Source organism: Microcaecilia unicolor, chromosome 5 (assembly GCF_901765095.1).
Source record: "Microcaecilia unicolor chromosome 5, aMicUni1.1, whole genome shotgun sequence".
Classification (NCBI taxonomy): domain Eukaryota; kingdom Metazoa; phylum Chordata; class Amphibia; order Gymnophiona; family Siphonopidae; genus Microcaecilia; species Microcaecilia unicolor.
This window is the reverse complement of record NC_044035.1, coordinates 265,121,174-265,138,320: the sequence shown is the minus strand read 5'-3', so window position 1 is coordinate 265,138,320 and position 17,147 is coordinate 265,121,174.

The following is a 17,147-nucleotide window of genomic DNA, read 5'->3' as shown; positions in this document are numbered from 1 at the left end:
TAACATAATGTATACGGTACATGCAGATAGAACAGCTTTATGGTTAATCCTGTCTATTCTTTGCATGTTCTCCAAAGACAGATTGTATTTTGAACCGCAGCTACATTCGGATGACAAGAATATGATCAAAGCAGAGAGAAGAGGAACAAAATTCCCTGGATGAAACCTTTGAGAATGCTACAAATACATATCACAAACAAAGAGTGTAAATCAATTTCTGTCCAACTAACACTGTGATTGAAGGAGCAATTGACAGCACAGTGCAGAAGATCTAAACTATTTTATAAGCAGTAATAAGGGAAAAAAATAAAGCAAAGTTATAAATAAGAATATATAACATAAATGAGGAGTGGGAGGGAGGGAGGGAGGGAAGGAGGAAGAGGGAGAGGGTTGAGGGATATGGGCTCTGGAATGACTGCTCAGGAACTGGATAGTGCTTGGGCCATGTTTATATTCCAAGTTGGGATCTCATCTTGGGGAGAAAGCTCTCAAAGCAGAGCAGTAATTGGGGTGGTTTGTATTGCTAGCCCTATCATTTTGCTAATCCATGTCAGCCTGATAAATAAGTATGGATGTGCTTTTGCTTAAAATAAAATGTCCCCTTTCATTTCATTTTTAAAAGGAAATGAAAGAAAAACTAACAAAATATTGCTAGTTTTCATTTATTTTCATTTTAAAAACATTAGGCCCCACCCTAATATGATGACAAACAAAACTTCTCCCAGACCCTTTCTCTATCCCTTAAGTCACCCCATCATTTTCTGACCTTTTTACCCTATGCATGGGCCCCATGAAGGTACCAACCTGAGTCCACAACATTTTGAATTAGTGGTCTATAACAAAATGGAGCTGGTCGACCAAATGGCTGGTACCATTTTGCTATATGGCAGATATTCAAAATGAAATGATCTTCAGGATGGTGTGTTGTGAAGAAACAGTGTGTTTTAAGCATGTAAAATGTATTGGATATTTTCCTGCATTATGTTCTGAATTGTATTTCTCCTGTTCAGCCTGCAGATGGTACATATTTATGCTTAAAGCTATTACAAAGAACTGATTCCTCTTTCTTTAGCACGCAGATAATAGGAAGTGTCTGTAGTGATGTAACCAGTTTTTATTTGAAACTTGTCTGTTCTGGGCTCTGAGTAGCCTGAAGTTTTCAAAATTACCCAGCAGATGCTGGCTATTGCTTCAGTCAACCAGGAAGAAAGAGAGACAGATCTCTTTGCTGAGGCTCATACATCCTGATCATCCCAGGTACTGTTTAGCCAGTATGCAAATATTTAGTTAGTGTTATAATTGATCCATATTTCAGTTATCTGTTATTGTTTGCCAATTGCACATTTTTGTCCACTGTTCCAAGTTCTCAGAATAAACACAATTCTTTGTTTGTTCTGCCTGTCTGGAGCAGAGTGCCAACAAGGACCCAATTCACATTGGCACAAGAAAAGGAGTTGGTGAGACCTGGAAAAGGTAAAATAAAACTTAGGGAAGGATAGAAGAGGGAGGGAATGAGAACGAGTACAAGAAGAGAGAAAAAGAGAGAGAGAGAGAATGAATGCAAATGTGAGGTGAATGAAGTGAGGGAAAAAGGGTAATATTTGGAAAGTTTTGTATACCAATGCCCATAGTATGGGAAAAATGTTTCTAGATCTAAAGGCTGTAATGGTAGAATCTGATCATGAAGAGATGGTTCATAAGCAACCATGACTTGGATTTAGTAATATCTGGCTATAATCTATTCAGGAAGAACAGGGTAGGAAAAAGGGTGGAGGAATGGAATTATATTCTAAGAATAAAGTGATAGAAAGAAGCACTGTGGGTTAATCTGAAAAGAGGGAATGGAAAATGTATTTACATTGGTGTGATATATAGACCTCCTTCACAGTCAGAAGAAATGGACAGAGATTTAATTTAAGACATTCACAAGATATCTATAAAAGGGGGAAGTGATACTAACAGGTGATTTTAATATGCCAGCATTGATTGGGGAGTCCCTGTTTCAGGGTTGTCTAGATGTAAGGAGATGTTGGATTCATTACAAGAGGAACTGTTCCAATAGTTGGTAATGGAACTATTCTGGACCTGTTGCTTACAAATGGGGAGAGCGTTTCTGATGTTATAGTGGGTGATCATTTAGCATCTAAGTATCATCCAATGGTGTGGGGTTCAATACGAAGACACACAAGGAGAGGGTTTATTCAAGACTGAAGGTTCTAGGCATCAAAAGAACTAACTTTATCAAGAAGGGGGGAATACTTCAAACAGTTGTTATTTAGATGAGAACAACTGGGGAAATAGAAAAGAAGTGGACAAAACTGAAAGAAGCTATTTAATGGGCAATAAATAAAAGAATGAAGAAAAGAAGGCCACTTCTGTTCTCAAATGTAACAGCTGAAAAGGTAAGGCAAAAAAAGTTAGCCTTCATAAATTACAAGACATCACAGAAAGAGAAAAACAGGCAACAAATACCTGAAAAAGCTAAGAGAAGCTGGAAAAATAGTTAAGAAAGCTAAGATGCAAATGGAAGAAAAAATAGCCTTTATGGTAAAATTGGAGGACTAGACATTTTTTAGATAAGTAAGTGATAGGACAAAGTGCCAAAGTAGCATTGTGAGGCTCAAGGGTGAAAGGGAGGAATATGCAGAAGCTGGTAAGGATAAAACCAAACTGCTTAACAAGTGGAGGGGTGGCCTAGTGGTTAGGGTGGTGGACTTTGGTCCTGAGGAACTGAGTTCGATTTCCACTTCAGGCACAGGCAGCTCCTTGTGACTCTGGGCAAGTCACTTAACCCTCCATTGCCCCATGTAAGCCGCATTGAGCCTGCCATGAGTGGGAAAGTGCAGGGTACAAATGTAACAAAAACAAATATTTATGTTCTGTGATGGACCACAGAAAACAAATGCTAATTGGAATAGTGTGGTAGACCAGTACTGATTCTCAAAAGATTGTGTATTTGAAGAGCTAGCTAAACTAAAAGTAGTCAAAGTGAAGGAATATATCTGCAGGTACTCAAGGAACTCATAGAAGTTGTGTTGGCTTCACTGTCTGACTTTTTTTTAAATGCTTCTTTAGAGTCTGGAATGGTCCCAGAGAACTAGAGAAGGGCAGATGTGGTTCCTCTCCACAAAGCAGAAATAAGAAAGAGGTTGGCATACAGGCCTATTAGTCCGATCTCTATGGTGAGTAAATTAATAGAAATGCTTCTAAAGCAGAGGACTGTGAGGTTTCTAGGATCAAATGGACTGCATAACCCGAGGCAGCATGATTTTACTAGAAGCAGGTTTTGTCAGACAAATCTGATTAATTTCTTTGACTGGATTATCAAACAGTTGGATTTAGGAGGAGCGCCAGATGTGGTGCATTTAGATTTTAGCAAAGCCTTCAGCACAGTTCCACATAGGCGACTGATAAGTAAGCTTAGTGCCTCGGCAGGCCCTAAAATGATTGACTGGGTTAGAAACTGGTTAAGTGGTAAAATGAGTTTGCTCCAAGGAAAAAGAAATTATTAGTGATGTGCCGCAGTGATCAGTCCTAGAGTCAGCTCTTTTTAACATCTTTATGAATGATATTGTGCAAGGGCTGTCTGGTAAAGTTTACCTCTTTGTAGATGATACTAAACTCTGCAATTGGGTAGATAACCCAGAGAGTGTGGATAGCATGAGGAGGGATCTAGTGAAGCTTGAAGTTGTCCATAAATTGACAACTAAGATTCAATGCTAAAAAATGCAACTTCATGTACTTGGGCTGCAAAAATAGGGGGGGGGGGGGGGCATTATTTCTGTTTACAAAAGAAGAACTGTTGCTGATAAATCTAATTGGAAACTTGTGTTTAAGGTTTCGATCTACTTAAGTCAAATTTAACAACTTCTAGCTGCTCTCTTGGTGAAACTTTCTGCCCATGTCTTGACCAGGGTATTAAGGTAGAACAAGTGTGGGATTCATTTCAAGCTTTGTCATTGGATGATGTTAGATCACTGTTATTGAAGTGCTCACATTCTCAATGTTCTCTTGATAGATGCCCTGAATCCCTTTTTTTGCCTATTCCATCTGAGGTGGTTCAATGGTTGATGCTTCAACTCATTGAGTTGTTAGAGTCAGGTTCTCTCCCATTAAATATGGGTAAAATAGTTCTTACATCTTTTTTGAAAGGATCGGGGTTAGATAAATCAGCGGCTGCAAATTATCGCCCAGTAACAAGTATACATCTTTCACCAAGATGTTGTAAACCTATATTAGTAGGCAATTTTCTTCTTATTTGGAGGAGTGTGGTAGCCGTGTTAGTCCACTCTTAAGGTTATCAATAGAAATCAAACAAAATAAAACATGGAAAAGAAAATAAGATGATACCTTTTTTATTGGACATAACTTAATACATTTCTTGATTAGCTTTCGAAGGTTGCCCTTCTTCCTCAGATCGGAAATAAGCAAATGTGCTAGCTGACAGTGTATATAAGTGAAAACATTCAAGCATTACTATGACAGTCTGACAGGGTGGGAGGATGGGGGTGGGTAGGAGGTATGCATGGGGACATCATTTTCTATCTTATATTGGTCACGATTTGGCTTTAGAACTGCACATAATATAGAGATTTAGGCACAGTATATAAAATATGCTTAAATGTGGAAATGTCCACAGAATGTCCATTTCCTTGCCCATAGCCACGTCCCTTTTGAACTGTGCACATTAGAATTTAGGCACAGTTCATTACAGAATACGCTTAACGAGTTCTGCATGTAAATTCTAGTTATTGCCAATAGTGCTCATTACTGCTTGTTAAGTGCTGTTATCAATGCTGATTAGCTTGTTAAACCAATTAAGTTGCGTGCGTTGTTATAGAATACACATTGATTTTGGCATGGATCTCTAGGCTCATTATATAGAATCCAGCAGTATACCTCTAAAAGATTTCTTCTGACACCGAAACACATTTTCCCATTCCATACCTCCTCACCCACCATCCCACACAATCCCCCAACTATCCCCAATGTCTCATACACACCCCACACATCTGCCCAAAATATACATATATTTTCTTTATAGACACACATACAGTATACACACTGTATCACTCCCAGGCATACTTTATTCATATATAACACCAGTCACAAAATATTGACCCATATACTGTGTTTTCTCCTACCTACCCACACATCGCATTCCACCCTGAGACCCTTTTCCATGTCCTTTCCCTAATATGTCCAGCACACAAATGTGCCCGAGTCTGTGAATGAAGGAAGGGGAAATGTGTTGTCATGTTACACGGTAAGGAGTAATTCTATAAAAATCGGCTAAAGTTAGGTGCTAGGTTAGTGTACATCAAGTACAAAATCAATCTCAGCAATTACACGCATAATTACCATTATACAATAGTAGTATAAGTATAAGTTAGCATTTATGCATTTAACTTTAGGCATGACCACTTACCCTATGTCAAAAGTTGGTGTAAATGCCCATGCCTACATGCTGTCAATTATATATTTTAAAAGGTTAGCATGCCCATGCCCCTCCCATGTCCACGCCACTCTCCCAGTCATGGACTATAACACGTTGGCGCTAACATTATAGAATAGCGTCAAAGTGAAGTTATGCTCATAACTGCAAATTAAGGCCAATTAGTGCCATTTAACTCCAATATCACTGATTATTGGATATGTTAGTGGTAATTTGCAGCTAATTAGCCAATTAAGTTACATGCAAAATCGGACCAAAAACAGGCTCTTTAGTTTCTGCTGAAACCAGACCTGCAATTGAAATTGGCCGCTTGGTTTCAGCAGAAACTGAAGACAAAAACAAAACTGTCTCCTCACCCAACAACTCCCACTCCCTCCTTCCATCTGACCAAAATGAACCCCCTTCCAGACCTACTTGCCAGCAGCAACCTCCTCCTGAGCCTACCTTGTCGTTGGTGGGTAGTGGGTGCAGGAGCATCCACACTCACTCCTGGGTATCGCCGGCTCCAAGTCAAAATGGCTTCTGGGTCTTCCATTGCCCACTAATCACCAATGACAAGGTAGGCCCAAGAGAGGGCTGCCAGCAGGGGCAGAGTTCGGGAGGTTGACTGCCCTGGAAAATTGGGCTTGGGAGGGGTGCCTGTGTATGCAGTTTGTGTGCTAAGCATGAAAATATGCATGCAAGATTATAGAATGAGGGGGAAAATATGCATTTGTTTAATTCTTTTAGTTTAGTTTCATTTCTTGATATACTGCACTTCAAGCTATGTAGCACAACAGTGCAGTTTTCAATACCAAATAAAAAAAGAAAGAAAATAAATACAATAATCAAACAGAAAAGATAGTAGAGATTTCAGTCACCCTTGCACCCGTTTAGGTGGAAACGATCCTTTATCAAATACTTAAGAATCGTGTTTAGTAGGACACTAGAGAAAACCATGCTGAAAAATATGGAAAATTTATTAGCCACAGTGAAAGGGTAAGGGAATGGGACTTGATATATTGCCTTTCTGGGTTTTGTTTTTGCAACTATATTCAAGGTGGTTTACATTATGTATATAGGTACTTATTTGTACCTGGGGTAATGGAGGGGTGGGTGACTTGCCCAGGGTCACAGGGTGCTGCAGTGGGAATTAAGCCCAGTTCCTAAGAATCAAAGTCCACTGCACTAACCACTAGGCTACTCCTCCTCCTCTTGAATTGTGATGAAATGATAACAAAACAACAAAAAGAAAAAGAAATGGGAAAAAAAAACAACCTAACAAAATTTTTCTGTGCTCTTATAAATAAGGTGTCATATAGCAGTTAAAAGAAATTTGTAAGGTGACTCATATGTTCTAAGCAGTTATATACAATTCACAGAAACATTAACTGCTACTATACCCAGGAGAACAGTAGAAATGGGCTATATAAAGCTGAAAGAGAGGTTCAAACATGAAGACTTGAACATTATGAAGAATGTTCATAGAGTTAGAAATAACAAAAATAATCCCAAAGGACTCTTTGAAAATTACAGTAGTCATAGATCAATTAAACAGAAGCAGAATTGCTAAGAGATTCCAGCATTAACTTTGTGGATAAAGACAAAAATATAGCCTAGAGCAGCTCTTAAATCAGTGCCTGTAAATTCACTTCCATAACTACTATAAGTTCACTGCTGAAAACAAGGGAAACCTTCAGACAGACTGTGTGTTGCTGAGGAGAATTTCTGAAGACAAGTTACTTGGAAAATTTCCAATCCCAACAGATCTCTGGGACCAGATGGGTTCAATCCGAGACTTCTAAAGTAGACTGGAAAGGAAATCAGAAAACCACTAGACATCATTCTCAAGAGTCAGTTAATGTTAGGCAATGTTCCAAAAGGGGAAAAAGAACTAATGAAGGACCACTTTTAACCACAAATTAGTGTAGTATCTGTCACCTGTAAAATTACAGAATAATACTGATGGGCAAATCAGAGTTATAATCAGTCACCATTATGGTAACTACAGATATTGGCAGAAGGGTCATGTGCTACTGAAACTTCAGAAATGACAGAAGCATGCATCAGTCCTTACATATCTCATCTTATAATACTGGTAACATCTAAGTTGCTTAGGAATAAAGCAGCATCAATAATTTTGTTTGCAATTTCCTAAAATGAACCTATCCTTGCTGTAAAGAAATATTTAAATTTTCCTTCATGGGGTGAATAAAAAGGAATGACTATTATTCGGTGGTGTAAATTCTACCTAAGCAGCCCCTAGAATATTGGGAGGAAGGGGAATGGAAGGAGGGGCTCCATTAACAACCGTTCTGCATCGTCAGAGGTAGTTCCCCCCCCCCCCCACTCTGAGGACCCCATTTTATATTTCATATGCACTATGAAGCCCTTTCACAGAGTGGCGTTAACTCCAACACGGGCTTACCGCTTGGTCTTCTGGGACCACCGCCGTCCCAATTTGGCTGCCGGTGGTAGCATTGTCCCAATCGTGAGCCATTTCTAGGGAAAAAGAAAACCTCCAGAAATGGCTTGCATAAACCCCTGGAAATGGCTTGCATGGTGCTAACTTGGTGGTAATCAGGAATCACCACACGCTGCCCGTTTACTGCTGGGTTAGCGCGGAAGCCCTTATCGCCACCTCAATGGGTGACGGTAAGGGTTCCCCGCCAGTAAGAGTTCTCTTACTGCATGGCCAATATGTGTCTGGGGGCTTTTTAATCTGCTTGGTAAAAAGACCCCTATGTAAGTTAAGTGGGTATTTGCAGAATAGTGCTTATAAATGCATAAGTGTACACATGTGTGCATATATGGTAGTATTCTAAACATTAACACAAGTAACACTTACATACATTTTAATGCCTAGTTTACAGAATTGCCCCAATAGCATTTGTCTACTAATTTCTGTGTCTATCTTTCCTCAGAGTCTTTTAAAGGTAAGGGATGTTGCTCGACATGGATGGTAAAGTGTAATTAATGCTTACTGTGCATGGGGAATAGGTATTTCTGCCTTCCCCTCCTCCACTGTTTTCTCTTCTCCCTGAAATCCTTACAGTCAAATTAATGGGTGTTGGGTGTTCAAGCAGAGTCTGTCATGGATGAATAAGTTTCTGCATACTCAATGTGCATTTGACTACACCGTTACACTCGTCATTAGACTATTGTCCTGTACCTGAAAATAATGGCAAGAAATTGATATGATTAAAACTGATAAGCCCTAATGAGCACGACTAAATACACACATCATTAAATGATTTAGCTTTCCTAGCTGCAAGTGTTGCAGTCACTATTAATAAAATCTAGGTCTCTTCCGAGCAAAACAGAATAATTCTTCTGCAAAATAAAATTTATTTAGGGGTGACTGGGTGAGTTTAATCCCCAATATGTCAGCCCCATAATGTTGAAGGGTCATGAGAGGGCACAGGTATGTGTACTTTTCTCTTCTGATACAATATCATTCATTGATAACAAAATTAAAAATAAATCCTATTATTGTATTATTTTCATGCTTTTAATTTTAATGGTGCTATATAGCCACCAGGACAAAAAGCTCCATCATGAAGGGATTAACAACCCCATTTTTAAACTTACCTGCTTTCAAAGCAAAGACTGCAATAGATTTCAATTTGTACTATATAATTATGCTTTGTCTGTTAGATAGTGATGATATTGCATTAGTTAGGATAAAAATGCAATTTTACTATTGTTTTACTGTAAATTCTTTCTCCTATGAGAAATTCTGGATGAGTGTAATCTCCTTTGTAGCCTTGGGTTAAGAGCGGAATATAAATCTATTAATACAATACAATCCACTAACATTGCCTCATGTCCTAGAAGTATTAGCCAAGCTCTGGCTAATTATGTAGAGGGAAGTTTTATTAAGTGGCACCTACAATGCACCTACTTGTAGCTCAGTCCACTTTTTAAAATTGAATATCAGTGTAACATGCTTATTGGTTGATATTTAAAACTAGAATTAATGCCTAGAGTTAATGTGTGACCACTTACACTAGTTTTAGAGCTGTTTTAAATGATCACACATAAATTGCAAAAGAATGCATGTGGATTACAACATTCTATAATCAACTGCGCACCCAAATTTCTGACTCATTCGCAACTTTGGGTGCACAAGTTATAGAATAGTGCCAGTTGTGTGTCTAACTTAATTGTTAAATTAGGCACCAATTGGCCTTAAGTACCAACAGTAGCCCTTAAATGGCATTAGTTGGTGCTAATTAGCACTAATTTGCAGTTATGCAGTATTTTATAAACTCAGGGACCCTTTTACAAAAACCACGGTAAGCCCAACTCGGGCGTACCACTCGCTAAAAGGGAAGTACTACTGAGCTAACCTGGCGATAGTTCCCTTCCCCAGCGCATGTGATTTCTGACGCTGCAAAAATATTTCAATTTTTGTAGCTCCGGTGTGTACCTGGCAGTAATCGGGCAGTGCCGCGTGGTGTGCCTGTAAGAGCTCCCCCCAAAATGAATATATGGCAAGTGGTTCACTTGCCGCACAGCCATTTCTTTAAGGGAGACCTGTCTTTTACCAGCTGTGGTAAAAGGAGGTCTCAGTGTGCGTCAAAAACATGTGCCAATGCCAGCGCAAGCCCCCTTTTGCTGCAGTTTTTTGTAAAAGGACCCCTTAGGGTCTAAATGGGGCATACACATGGACATTACTACTGCTACTACTACTTATCATTTTTATAGCGCCCTACTAGATTAAGAATTACGTGAGAAACTGCCAACTTTAGGCACAAGCATTTACACCAGTCTTTGACATGGTGTAAGTGCTTGTGTCTAAAATTAGGTAGACTTATCTAATAACGGCAATTTTGTGCACAGTAGCCATAAGTACACAAGTATTGCCATACTGGGAAAGACCAAAGGTCCATTGAGCCCAGCATCCTGTTTCCAACAGTGGCCAATCCAGGTCACAGATACCCGGCAAGATCCCAAAAATGTGCAAAATATTTTATACTGCTTATCCCAGAAATAGTGGATTTTCCCCAAGTCCATTTAATAACGGTCTATGGATTTTTCCTCTAGGAAGCCGTCCAAACCTTTTTTAAACTCCGCTAAGCTAACCGCCTTTACCACATTCTCTGGCAACGAATTCCAGAGTTTAATTACACGTTGAGTGAAGAAAGATTTTCTCTGATTCGTTTTAAATTTACTACATTGTAGCTTCATCCCATGCCCCCTATTCCTAGTAATTTTGGAAAGCGTGAACAGACGCTTCACATCTACCCGTTCAACTCCACTCATTATTTTATAGACCTCTATCATTTCTCCCCTCAGCCGCCTTTTCTCCAAGCTGAAGAGCCCTAGCCACTTTAGCCTTTCCTCATAGGGAAGTCGTCCCATCCCCTTTATCATTTTTGTCGCCCTTCTCTGCACCTTTTCTAATTCCACTATATCTTTTTTGAGATGCAGTGACCAGAATTGAACACAATATTCGAGGTACGGTCGCACCATGGAGTGATACAAAAGCATTATAACATCCTCATTTTTGTTTTCCATTCCTTTCCTAATAATACCTAACATTCTATTTGCTTTCTTAGCCGCAGCAGCACACTGAGCAGAAGGTTTCAACATATCATCAACAACGACACCTAGATCCCTTTCTTGGTCTGTGACTCCTAACATGGAACCTTGCATGACATAGCTATAATTCGGGTTCCTCTTTCCCACGTGCATCACTTTGCACTTTGCACTTGCCATTATAGAATTGGCACTTACCCTCGCATATTAGAAAAGTTGCTAAAAATTGCTTGTGCAAATTTGGGCGCATGCACAATTTAATTGAATAATGATCTAATTAACACCAATAATTGGCTTATGAACAAGCAATTATTGGTACTAATTAGATTTAATTAAATTACACGGGCATAAATTTTACATGTGAGTTCAAAAAGGAGGCACAGAAATGGGAGGGTCAAGGGTGGAACAGGGATGAGTCAAGCCCCTCACCTTGCCCCTGAATCGGTCCTCTGGCATGCTGGATTCTGCTGCCGTTGGCGCTGCAGCATGACCGGTGTTCTCGGGCTGCTCTCTCCGTCCCTGCGCTCCTTCTGACACTCCGGTTCGCACTGGTTGGGCGACACCCGACGCTGAGTCGGACTCTTTGACCTGTCTCTCTGCTTCTCGGGGATTGGTCGGTTCCATGGCCAGCTTCCAGGGAGCTCTCCCTTTTCCTGTCTCCTACCTATGGCTGTCCTTGTCTTCCTGATGCACTGCTTCCACTGGAGGGTGCTATTTGCAAGCCCAGCTGTTCCCTGCTGACATCAGACACCAGCACTATTTCTGGTGAGCTCCTATCTGCCTCAGGGCTTCGGCTTCTACTTCGGTAGGTGTTTACTTTGCTCTGTTGTTTGCTTCCTATCTGTTTTGTTCCCTCATTTCTGAACTCTGCCTGTACCTGACTACTCTCTTGCCTGCTGCCTGCTGCTTGCCTATTGATGTTGCCTGTACCTGGATTACTCTTTTGCCTGATGCCTGCCTGCCTGTTCAACGCTGCCTGTACCTGATTACTCTCCTGCCTGCTGCCTGCCTATTGACGTTGCCTATACCTGGATTACTATCTTGCCTGCTGTCTGCCTATTGACATTGCCTGTACCTGGATTACTCTCTTGCCTGCTGCCTGCCTGTTCGATGCTGCCTATACCTGACTACTCTCCAGCCTACTGTCTGCCTATTGACGTTGCTTGTAACTGGATTACTCTCTTGCCCGCTGCCTGCCTGGCCGATCCTTTCAACACCCCTCTTCCAGCCTTGTCTTGTAAGTCCTATAGGCCACCTGCACCTGGGGGCCCAAACTCTGGGGAATGGAGGTTATCGCAATTGAAGGCCGTGGTTGCCCAGCCACCAAGCAGAACCGGGTCCGCTTCACCGGACTCAGCAGCGCTCTACTTGGTACAAGAACTTACAAGTCTGACAGATGTTCCTAAAGTTTACACGGGTAGTTATAGAATAAAGGGGGTATGAGCCTAATTTATGAGCACTGAAATCTAAACGTATTCCATAACAATGTGAATAACCTAATTGGCTTAACGGGCTAATCAGCATTGATAACAGCACCTAACAAGTAATAATGAACACTAATTGGCAATAATTAGAATTCACAAGCACAACTTGCTAAGCATATTCTGTAATAATCTACACCTAAATTCTAATGTGTGCAGTTCAAAAGGAGCATGGTCATAGGCATTTCGTGGGCATTCCAGAATTTATGTGCGTAGTAATAGAATATGGCCCAGTGCTTGTAAATCTACGTGCAGGGATTTACGCCACGCTTTCATTGGTGTAAATGGAGGCACATAGTTTTAGGCACTGGGATATCAACTAAGCATATTCTATATACCATGCCTAAATCTAGGTGCTGCTTATAGAATATGCTTAGCCAGAAATGTTTACTGCTTGGATTTTTTAGCCGCCTTATATAGAATCTGGCCCATTATGTTTCCCTGGTCTTTGTTGTAACAGCCATTATTGATAATTTGCCCTAGCTTCAATGTTCTTTCCATTTTGGGGCTTTGTTTCATGTGTTCAACCTTATGTATTCTTTTATGGAAACTAGTGATGATAAAGTTTTAGAATCAGAAGCATAGTAAATAAATAAATACATTGCAAAAGAACTTAGTAAGGCAATTTCTTATCTTAGTCAATATGCTGTGACTTATTGTACGATACAATATATTCAAACAAGAGGAAGTAGGTATCAATAAAATTTCACTAGCAAACATATAGAGGGGCATTTTTGAAAGAAATGTCTAAGTTGGAATTTGGATGTCTTTGTAAAACGTCCAAATTCAGAGGCGGGGAAAAAGTCATTTTCAAAAAAAGACATCCATCTTCATTTTCGAAAATGCAATGGACGTCCTTGTATTCTGGCCATTTTCGAACATAAAGACATCCAAATGCAAGATGTCCAAAAGAGAGGAGGAGTGGCTTAATGATTAGTGCAGCAGGCTTTGATCCTGGCAACACGGGTTCAATTCCCACTGCTGCTCCTTGTGACCTTGGGCAACTCAAATGCACAAGGGGCATTTTTGGATATGACATCTAAGTCTGAATTTGGACATTTTTTGTAAAATGTCCAAATCCAGAACAGGAAAGATAATTTTCTACAAAAAAGTCTATCTTTTCCTTTTGAAAGTGCTGTTTGGAAAAATGTTTTGTGATTTGGGGGAGTAAGGGGAGGTGATACCTGAGTCCCTCCAGTGGTCATCTGGTCATTTGGGGCACCTCTTGTGTGGAGTAGAGGAGTAGCCTTTGATCCTGGGGAAGTGGGCTCGATTCCCACTGCAGCTATTTGCTATAAAAACAGGTCTAGCTCAAAACTAAGTTTTAATCTTGGTCATCTTTGTTTTGTTCCATTATCGCTGAAAGACGTCCATGTCTTAGGAACGCCCAAGTTCCACCTTGAACACCCCCTTGGCACACCCCCTTGAGATTTGGATGTTCCTGGGAGATGGACATCCATGTTCTGATTTATGTCAAAAGATGGATGTCCTTCTCTTTTGAAAATGAGCATGGAAGTAACATAGTAAATGACGGCAGATAAAGACCTGTACGGTCCATCCAGTCTGCCCAACAAGATAGACTCATTTTACATGGAATGAGATACTTTATATGTATACCCGAGTTTGATTTTTCCTTGCCTTTCTCAGAGCACAGACCGTAAAAGTCTGCCCAGCACTGTTCTTGACCTTTCCATATCTATTCAGTTACGATCAGGGCGTAGATCATAGAAGTCTGCCCAGCATCGGTTTTGCTTCCCAATTACCGGTGTTGCCTCCTAACTCCTATTAATTTGTTCAGTACCCATCTCTGTTTTATCATTCCCACCATAAGTAATTCCCATATCCCCTGTTTGTCTGTCTTGATTAGATTGTAAGCTCTGTTGAGCAGGGACTGTCTCTTACATGTTTAATGTACAGCGCTGCGTAAGTCTAGTAGCGCTATAGAAATGATAAGTAGTAGTAGTAGTAACTGGGGCAGTAGATGGTGTGTTGATTTGCCTAAAGTCACAAGGAGCATCAGTGGGATTTGAACCATATTTTTCTGTTCTCTGCTCACTGCTCTAAAAACTCCTCTACGCCACAGGTGGGATAAAAGGCCAGATGTTCTAAAGAATGTTTACAATTTTGTATCTACAGTAAGAATAAAGTGATTAGTACATCTGGCCCTGTTCTTATCTTAGGAAATCTTTTGGTTCGTAGTTCAGTGTTATTACCATGAGATCACATTTGTTCCATTAAGTAAAAAGATGTGTATAAATGCATTATTATCCTCAAATTTTTAGAAGAAGAAATAAAAGGTCTGTTGAAAAGCTTCCTGCCATTATCACAGATGGAGAAAATATTAGCATAATCCACTTCGTAAGTTTTTTTTCTAAATGTAGCTTTGATCACAGTTATCATCAACATATCTATAAAGAAGGTACAATAGCAGCTAATTAATGGATTATGTGACCATAAATTCTTCTCTATTTTGTGTTTTGCAGCAAGTACCGTGCATGGCTTTTAATATTTTTCTGGAATAAAATAAAAGCACTTCTTTCTATACATAACTGCATATAAGTACATAAGTACATAAGTATTGTCATACTGGGACAGACCAAAGGTTCATCAAGCCCAGCATCCTGTTTCCAACAGTGGCCAATCCAGGTCACAAGTACCTGGCAAGATCCCAAAACAGTACAATACAATTTATGCTGCTTATTCTAGAAATAAAAGCATTGGATTTTTCCCAAGTCCATTTTATTAATGGTCTATGGACTTTTCCTTTAGGAATCCATCCAAACCTTTTTAAACCCCGCTAAGCTAACTGCTTTTACTACATTCTCTGGCAACGAATTCCAGAGCTTAATTACACGTTGAGTGAAGAAATATTTTCTCTGATTCATTTTAAATTTACTACTTTGTAGCTTCATTGCGTGCCCTATCATATCTCCCTTCAGCCATCTTTTCTCCGAGCTGAAGAGCCCTAACTGCTTTATCCTTTCCTATTGAAACACAATATTTGAGGTGCGGTTGCACCATTGAATGATGCAAAGGCATTATAACGTCCTCATTTTGTTCTCCATACCTTTCCTAATAATACCTAACATTCTATTTGCTTTCTTATCCATCACCGCACACTGAGCAGAGGGTTTCAACGTATCATCAACGAAGACACCTAGATCCCTTTCCTGCTTGGTGACTTCTAATGTGGAATCTTGCATTACGTAGCTATCATTCGGGTTTCTCTTTCCCACATGCATCATTTTGTACTTGCTCACATTAAACATCATCTGCCATTTAGATGCTCAGTCTCACAATCTCGTTAGGTCCTCTTGTAATTTTTTACAATCCTCTTGCAATTTAACAACTTTGAATAACTCTCATCTTTCTGCCCTAGATTTTCATTCTTCTTCTTTTTTCATTGATTATTGTTAGACATGCAGCCCAATTTTAGACAGTATATAGAACTCGGAATTTATGCCAACCAAAAAAAAAGCTCCAAGAGTGCGCCAACCCACTCTTGGAGGCCCACTGTGCTTTTTTTCCCTTGACTTGTTTTCCTGTACTTCAGATTCCCTCTCATCTTGTGCCTGAACTTGGAATTGAGATAGGTTGGGTTGTGTAAAATTCCAATAGTATTTAGAAAGGATCTGTCGGCATAAAAGTTTCTCTCAAATGCATGCAAGAATGTAGTGTACACACTAATTGTGTGCAGTGGGATTAACCACTTCACAACTATCAATGTCTAAAACAGCAATGGAGGCAACTAAGCAAAATACATGTCTAAATGCTCCCAATCAATCATTAGACAAATCAATTTTGAGGGGGGGAAAATCACTGGGGGGATTAAGGTGATGCTGCCCAAAATGAGAACAGCTATAAATCCTGACATGGATCACAGTGATCATAGATGCAAACTTCCCTTCTGAAATGGGTATACTTGGGCATTTTTTCAGCCTGCCCACACTCTGCCCCCTTCTCTTATACATATATTGCATATTTATACTTATAAATCCCGGCTTCCTAAAATGGGGTTATCAACATTTATTCAATAAACACATGCAAATGCCAGTATTTACACATGTAAATCATGAACAGGGCTTCTAAAATTAGGGCCATAATGACTTAAAATACTGTAGTGTAATTCTTATTTAGGGGCCATTTTACTAACCTGTGGTAAAAAGCAGAGGCGTAGCCAAACACAGAATTTTGGTTGGGCCTGGGCCTAAGGTAGGTGGGCAGAAGAATCCTACCCCCGCTCCATAGGCAATTCAGGGGGCTGGCTCTGTTGTATAGGGATTTCCTCAATATCCAACTCATAGACCATTACACAGACGACTCCTTAGAAATTATGGATTGTAAATTGCTATCCTGGTCTAAATTAGGTTCACTAGGCTTACTACTGATACAGAGACCAACTAAGTCCTGGTTAAATGCTCAAGAAATATTATTCAAAAAAATTTCCTACTATGCTATGGAACTGTCATGACCTATTAATGCTAGGCGACCTTAACCTACAATTAGAAGTCCACTCAGACCCCCATGTGCTACAATTCAAAATGTTCTGGGACCCTGGGAAGACCACATATAAGAAAGGCCTCAAATTAGATTTTGTGGCTTTTTCCAGAAGCTCAGAATGACTATTCCTGAACTACCTGACCCGGACCCACTAATTTGGTCAGACCATTTTTCCCTTTCATTCTATC